Source organism: Vigna unguiculata, chromosome 10, assembly GCF_037176805.1.
Source record: "Vigna unguiculata cultivar grain cowpea cultivar isolate G323 ecotype 2 chromosome 10, ASM3717680v1, whole genome shotgun sequence".
Classification (NCBI taxonomy): Eukaryota; Viridiplantae; Streptophyta; class Magnoliopsida; order Fabales; family Fabaceae; genus Vigna; species Vigna unguiculata.
In genome coordinates, this window is record NC_140801.1 from 42,974,282 (window position 1) to 42,982,820 (window position 8,539).

Genomic DNA, 8,539 nt, shown 5'->3' on the forward strand with positions numbered 1-8,539 from the left:
TCACACAAATATCTAATTCCATGTAATCATGAGGGGCTATAGAAGAAGAACCTTGAGTGGTTCTTCTCTTCCTTGAAGGATTCACAACATTCCGTGGAGGTGACATCAAATGATTACATATTACGGAGAATGACAACAAAGAAGATGAACAAATATCAATGGATTAAGAACGCAAACAAAGAAGAATGTTCAGTGATCAAATTGGACAAGACGTTGGTTGAAATAACTGCATTGGCAAATGATATGGCGACTATGGCAAGCGAAAAGGCGGGTGGTACAATTTTCCCTATTGTTGGGTAAGCATATACCTTTTGTTAGGCGAGTGGTACAATTTTACCTCTCACTAGGCGAGTGGTATGAATTTTCCCCCTAGGTGTTTTTCAAAATTTTTAAAATTTTCAACACATAAACAAATTTTCACAATGTCAATAATTCATTGGGTGAGTATAGTGACTCAACGAGTTGTGAAACAATGGCGATTGGTAGTTGCACAAGTACATTACCCCCCCCCCCCCAAAAAAAATGCTTAAGTTATTTCAGAGGTTGGTACTACACCATGTGGCTTGAGAAATTTGATTATGAGTGACTTCAACCACCTGGTGGCTTGGATGAAATTTCGTCTTTAGTAGCTTCTTATCGTGATAACTTTTAATGCTTTATTTGTAATTCTTAGAATTCTCATAAGGATGTAGTCTCATCTCTTCCAACTCTAGGAATTGCAATTTCCTATTTTCAACTGACATATAAGGATCAAAATTCAATAACTTCAATGCCCAATAAGACTTATGCTAAGCTTTTCCATATACCAAACTAGTAAGGAGAGAATCCAATTGAAGTTTTCATCACAATCCAATATGCCCACAAAGTGTCATCTTACTTTGCTCACTAGTCCTTTCTAGATGATGCCATTGTTTGCTAGAGCATTTACTAACATAATCCACAACTACCAATTTGTATTCATTCCCAAATAAAGAAGGAACGAGTCCCATAAAATATATTCCCCAACAATCAAATACCTATACTTCTAAGATGGCTAGCAGTGTCATCTCATGTCTTCGAGATATTCTTCCAGTCCGTTGACATTTATCACAACCTTGCATGAACATAAGCATCTTTGAATAGTATAGGCCAATAGAATTCGGATTGAAGCACTTTAGGAGTGTTCCTTTCACCATTATATTGTCCATCATATGTTGAATTATGGCAATGCCATAAAATGCCAACAACCTCCTCTGCAGTGACACATCTCCTTAGCAAGTTGTTAGCTCCAATTTTGAACAAGAATGGATCATACCATATCAACTGCTTGGCATCATGTAAAAACTTCCTTTCTTGCCATTTGAGTTGTTTTAGGAGAATTCCAACAACTTTAAAATTTTTCAAGTCAGCACACCACGGTCTATGTTGAATGAACAGAAGGACTTCATCTAAAAATCTTCATGAATATCTCATTCCTTGCAACTTACTTCCTCATTGACTAACCGAGAAATATGCTAAGCTATAACATTCTCGCTCTCCTTCTCATATTTAATCTCCACATTGAATTCTTGCAATAGGAGTATCCATCGAATTAGTCTTGGCTTTGAGTTTGGATTTGTCAACAAATACTTAATAACAACATGATTTGTTTAAGTAGTGACCTTAGATATATTGAGATAGGATCTAAAATATTTCAAAGCATAACAATGACTAACATCGAATTACTACCCTTTCCAACATTTGGTCCATGAAAGGTAAAGGAAAATTATTCTTTTGAGTGGCCTAGTTTAGCTTCCTGTAATCAATACACATCCAACACCCAGTGACTGTCCTTGTTGGAATCAACTCATTCTTATCATCATGAATGACAATCAATCCTTCTTTCTTTTGGCATTACATGCACAATACTAACCTAAGCACTATTAGAGATAGGATAAATCATACCAACTACAAGCACTTGGGTACCTTCTTTTCTCACCACCTCCTTCATGGTTTGATTCAATCTTCATTGTGGTTGTGCGATACGTTTGTAATCTTAATCTAATATTATCTTGTGCATGCAATATGTTGGACTTATCCCTTTCAAAAGAGATGTGTCACCTCATTGCTTCTTGATTTGCTTTTAGAATTGCAACCAAGTTGGGTTCTTATGTATTTAAAAAGAATTGTTAATGATCAATGACTTCTTTACTCCCTTTTCCAAGAAAACGTATTTGAGGTGAGTCGACAACATCTTAAGTTCCAGTTGGATTTTATCATTAACTTCTCTTTAACCAATTTCTCCTCTTCAACAATTGTGGATACTTCTTGAATATTTTCCAATTGTTTTTGTCACCTCTTCCACTTTGGCTTCCTCTTCCGCGATGAGATCTTCATAAGCCTCAACCAAACCTCTTTCCAATGGAGATTTCATATGCATTGGTTCTTTGTGACTTCAATCACTACATTTATTTCCTCCACTTTATAACAGTTACCATTATTTCTAAAAAATAATGAAACTACTAGAGTCTTTCAACTTTGGTGGCAACAACTTTTGTATTATAGCACTACAGTTCCCTTGAACCACGACAGTCTTCTATATACTTCCTCTTCTTAGTGAGAAATTCTTTCATTAATCTTGCATAAGAAGATATTTGTTGTAGTGCATCTGAAAAAGGAATGTTGATCTCCAGCCTTTTGAAAATATCCATTAATTGAGCAAACTACTTCTCCTTTTCCTTCCTTGAATGGACTTGCAGATATATAAGAGATTTTTTCACACCTTTATCATTACTTTTCTTCTTCTTTCTCTTCTTTTTAATTTCTTCCTCGAATCCCTCCTCATTTTTCTCATTCATTTTCTCTCCACTCTTAGCTTTTTCAATCTCATCACTATTTTTCTCTCCACTCCGACTTGTGATAGCCTTGTAGTGATCCTTTGGGTTGACCTCAGTGTTGGTTTTAAATTTTTTATCAAAATTTTCCTCTAACTTTTATGCTAATTGAACCACTTGAGTCTCCAAATTACAGATAGTGCTTTTGTGCTTTTGTGATTAGAGATGGAAACTTGCATGAATTGTTGAAGTGTCTCTTCAAGCTTTGATGTCCTTTCATGCAAAGAAGATTGTTGTTGTTGGTTTTATTGATGTGGTGGTCTATTTGAAGATCTAACTTGTCCTTGGTGAGAATTCCATCCTAGCTTGGTGGATTTTTCCACGAACTGTGGTTTTGTGCAGCGAATTGGAGGATACAAAACAGGGTGTTCCACAGGTGCCTGGTGGATTTTTCCACGACCTGTGGTTTTGACTTCAGAAGATCATGCACAAAACAGAGTGTTTCATAGGTGACCTGTGGATTTTTCCACAACCTGTGGATTTTCTAGCGAGAAACTTAAAGATTATGTGGACTCAAAAAGATTTAAAAGAAAAAGAAAATATAAAGAGGAGAGATAGTGGAAAACGGTTAGAGGAGAGAGAAAGTGATCTCAGTAAAGAGGAACGTGGAGGAGATATAAAGGGGAGCGTTCACGAAAAGGAAACTTTTTCTTCTTCCTCTCATTTTTCATCTGTTTTGGCTACCGTTTAGAGTTTTGTTATTTTCAGTATGCAGAACTAATTTCATTTTGTTAGAGGATTGATGTAAGACTTTGGATTATAGGTTCTACTCTTTACATTTGATGTTTGTTAATGTTCTTCATCTCAGTGCTCTGTTTATGGTTTTATCGTTTATTTATGAGCAATTTCACCATTGGGAAATTGGGGATTACTTGCGATTATAAACAAGACAGGTTAGATTATGTCACAATTGAGAAATTGGGCATATCTAATTAGTTTGCAATGAGATGATTATTGATTTTCATGATTTTATTGAATTTTTGTAAACTGACCTAAGGAATTGGGGGTTCGAATTCAATAAATAGATTTTACCTACTAAGGGATTAGGGGTAAAACAGCTCTCAGTAAACTTAAGTGGATGATTACATTACTTGCATCAATTTAAAAGGAGTAGAATTTTATAGGAAAAAGAACGAAATCAATCCTCTAACGATTCTTCTCTTGATTAAAGTTTTTGTTATAAATTTTATGCTTGCAATTATATTGATTCACATTTGCTCAAAATTATGTAAATTAGGAATCAAGTATTCAACAAATCAATCCCAGAGGACGATATTTTATTACTACGTTAACGATTGGTTCACTTGCCAAACGTTCATCAAGTTTTTGGCGCCGTTGCCGGGGATTGATTTTTCTATTGATATTAGTGATCTAATTTGCTTGAGATTTGAGTTTTACTTTTTAGTTAGTTAAAATTGTTTGAGTTTCCAGTTTGTTGTTTTTTTGTTTTAATTATCTTGTTTGTTGTTAAATTGTTTTCACGTGATTTTTGTTATTAGAATCTTGTGTCTTTAAGTGTTTATGTGAGGTACAGTTGCAGAAAAAATCTTGCTTTTTGACCCAGAAATTGAACGTACTGCTAGACACAATAGGAGTATTACAAGAAAGAAGAAACAAGAAAGAAAAGTAGGGCCATCAATTGATAAGAAGGAGCACATATCAACAATGGTTGAGGAATAACCTATGAGGAGGACTTTACTTGACTACTCGATGCCAAATACAAATAATTACCAGGGGAGCATCGTGAGACCTCCTATTCAAGCCAACAATTTTGAAATCAAGTCGGCACTATTACAAGTCATCCAGCAGAATCAATTTGGAGGTTCAGGTTCAGAGGATCCTAATTCTCATCTGGAGAATTTTCTGGCCATTTGTGACACTTTGAAGATAAATGGAGTTTCAGATGATGCAATCCGCTTGAGGCTTTTTCCTTTCTCATTACGGGATAAAGCTAAAAGTTGGCTTCATACACAACCTCAAGGTAGTATTTCTACATGGGAAGATATGGCTACAAAATTTGTAACCAAATACTTTCCTCCATCCAAGTCAGAGAGAATGAGGAATGAAATCACTACTTTTGTGCAACAAGAAACTGAATCGTTGTACGAGGCTTGGGAAAGGTACAAGGAGTTACTGAGGAAATGTCCACATCATGCTTTACCAGATTGGTTGCAAGTCCAAATATTCTATAATGGTCTTGTACCATCTTTTAAAGCAATTCTGGATGCAGCAAGTGGAGGATCATTTAATTTGAAAACACCTGAGGAAGCTTTGGAGACTTTGGAGTTAATGGCAAGTAATACAATGAATATGCAGTTTGACAGGCAAAATAGAAAAGCTGGTGTCTGGAGGTTAATACCTTGGATGTTATCCTTGCCCAAAACAAGTTGTTAACACAACAAATTACTGAGTTGACGCAAAAGTTGGGTAATATGCAAGCAAAAGTTGTTAATACAACGTCTCTTCTATGTGATTTTTGTGGAGGAATGCATCAAAATGGTGAGTGTCAAGTAACTCAACAAGAGGCGCATGTGAATGCAATGGGACAACAACAAAATCAGTTTGTTAATAATTTTTCAAATTGGAGGAGCCCACCAAATAAACCTTAGAGTGGTTCAAATCAACCCAATCAACCAAGGCCTCCTTATCAATATCAAGCACAATCTAGTAATCAAGGAAACAAGATGTCTACGTTGGAGAGTGCTGTGGAGAAATTAATTGTGCAAACCTCAACATTTGTGGAGCAAACTTCTAATTTCATGAATGAGACAAGGACTAATTTCAAGAATCCGGAAGCTTCAATCCGGAAGTTGGAGAATCAAATTGGTTAACTTTCACGACAAATTTTGGAGAGGCCTCCTAGAACATTCCCCAGTGACACCGTTCCAAACCCAAAGGAGCAATGTAAGGCAATTCAATTGAGGAGTGGGAGGTTGGTTGAAAATGAGAAAAGGAGTGAGGTGAGTAGCGAGAAAAATGCACAAGGAGATGACATTGTAAAAAAGAGTGAAAAAAATGAGAGGAAAAATTGTGAGGATAAGTTCCTGAGAATGAGTTTGAGAGTATCCTGTGGCATTGTCATGGATCTGATTATGGGGGCATTTTAGTGTTGCGAGAACAGCTTCTAAAGTTTTACAAAGTGGCTTCTATTGGCCTACTCTCTTTAAAGATGCTCGTGGTTTTATTGAGAAGTGTGACAGATGTCAAGGGGTAGGAAATATTTCAAAGAGAAATGAGATGCCTCTAAACAACATTCTGGAAGTGGAAATTTTTGATGTGTGGGGTATTGATTTTATGGGGTCATTTCCATCGTCTTTTTCAAACCAATATATTTTGGTTGCAGTGGATTATGTGTCAAAGTGGGTGGAGGCTAGGGCATTACCATCGAATGATGCTAAAGTGGTAATTTCTTTCATTAAGAAGCACATATTTTTCTAGATTTGGGGTACCTAGAGCAATCATTAGTGATGGAGGTTCATATTTCCATAACAAGAAATTTGCAGTGGGTAAATATGGTGTTAACCACAAGAACGCCACTCCTTACCATACATAAACCAGTGGGAAAGTGGAAATTTCCAATCGAGAGTTGAAGAGAATTTTAGAGAAAGTTGTGAGCTCATCCAGGAAAGATTGGTCTAAGAAACTAGATGATGTACTTTGGGCTTACCGTACAGCTTTTAAAACTCCTATTGGAATGTCTCCATATCAACTGGTTTGTGGGAAGTCATGTCATTTACCAGTGGAATTAGAGCACAAAGCATTTTGGGCTATTAAATTTTTGAATTTGGATTTGAAGATTGTGGGTGAGAAGCGATTATTGCAATTGGATGAGTTGGATGAATTTAGACTTCAAGCCTATGAGAATGCTAGCATTTATAAGGAAAGGACAAAAAAATGGCATGATAAAAGAATTGCGCATAGAGATCTTACACCAGGACAACATGTGTTATTATACAATACTAGGCTCAAATTGTTTCCTGGTAAATTAAAGTCAAGGTGGTCTGGTTTGTTTGTTGTGAAGCAATTATTTCCCTTTGGTACAATTGAAATTTCAGACCTCAATTCAAAAAGAAGTTTTAGAGTGAATGGTCAAAGATTGAAGGTGTATGTCGGTGATGTTTTCAAAAAGAATGTAACCACTGCTACATTAACATCACCACAACCAAATACTGAATGAGTCCTCTCTTTAAAAAAAACGAAAAAAAAAGGGGAACAAAAGAGGATTACAACGGGTGCGAGAGAGGTAATTCCTTTTCACCCTCCAAAACCCTAAAGCTCCCCATTCACATCAGAGCTCACTTTTACCCCTCCTCTGTCATGTCTCTGCCGTCCACCGGCCACCGTTTCCCTCTCCAACAATGCGCCGTCGTTCTAGCCGCCTCCTTTCAATCAGGAAACCACCCCACCTAGTTAAAGTCTTTGCGCCAGTCACTATGAGTTCGTCTCCTTCTTCGTCATCGCGACCCATTCTAGAGGAACAACCCACTCAAGAAGAAGAATCTCGAGCCTCTCCAGAAGCTCGTGCCTCATCAGAACTTCGAGTCTCTCCCGAATCTTGAACCTCTCCCATACCTAGACCTTCTCTTGCACCAACTTGTGCGACATCAGCGTATTCTCAGACGGTGGGAAGGTCTGCCGACACAAGGAAACGTAGGCATTCTTTTTCATCTGCGAACAATGGCCATGGAATTATTTTCCACAATGATGAACAAAAACTGATGTATGCTTCTCTACACAAGTGAGTGATTCTCCCTACACGGTATCTTGATGAAAATTCTTTGAATACATTGGGAATGTTCGAAGACATGACTGTTATGCTTAGACATATTGGTTGGACCACTTTTACCAGTTTGAAAAACCCTGCTTTTGAGAGGATTACTCTTGAATTCCTCAGTTCTGTGAGCGCAGAGATTTTGCAGGGCAAGAATTGCGAAGAGGGGTTGATTAAGTTCCGATTACATAACGCTGATTATACTCTTGAGTTGGCTGAGTTGAATGCTATTTTTGGGTTTCCTAGTGGTGGTGAGAGGAGGTATCCACGTATTTTTAATGAACATGCCTTTTGGTGTCGTTCATCTACTGCTAGTCAGTTTGTTTCATCAGATTCCAAAGAATCCCATATTCATCATCCTTGTTTTCGTTATGCTCATCGCTTGTTAGCTCACACACTGTTTGCAAGGGATGATAACACTACTGCTGTAAGAAAATCAGAGTTGTTATTTATGTGGGGTATGGTCAATGATTTTCACCTAGACTCCGGTGCATGGTTGGCTCGTTAACTCACAAAGGTTTGAAAAGCCTCTTCAAGAAACATCGCAATTGGTGGGCTGATCACAACTATTGCTCTCCATTTCAACATTCCCTTGGATGATGATAAGTCAATTTTGGGGACATCTCGTATTGATCTTTATATGCTTGTCAACAATGACATGTTGGTGAAACGAGATGGTCAATACTGTTTGGTGATGAATTCTATAGAAGGCATGCCACCACAACCTCTCCCTAATCCTGCCTTTACTACAGTGTATGGTAGAGATATATGGACATTCTCAACATCTGATGCACACCATTCCTCTCCTCCTCCACTTTTTCCACCTTCTCAGGTGCCATCAAGCACTACAGAGTCTCATGCTGAGGCATTTATCCGTATCCATCAGTCACTGGCTGAGCTCCACTTGCAACAACAA

The 8,539-nt window shown here is 37.4% G+C and overlaps 1 non-coding gene and 1 pseudogene across 1 annotated transcript; one reads left to right on the plus strand and one right to left on the minus strand.

The window, feature by feature from the left end:
• Positions 1-4,373: 4,373 nt before the first annotated feature.
• On the plus strand, positions 4,374-5,959 carry LOC146883254 (uncharacterized; annotated as a pseudogene).
• LOC146883255 (small nucleolar RNA R71) lies at positions 4,905-5,011 on the minus strand. Its single transcript, XR_014985669.1, has one exon. It is a non-coding gene; the product is annotated as a small nucleolar RNA R71 (small nucleolar RNA).
• Positions 5,960-8,539: the final 2,580 nt, after the last annotated feature.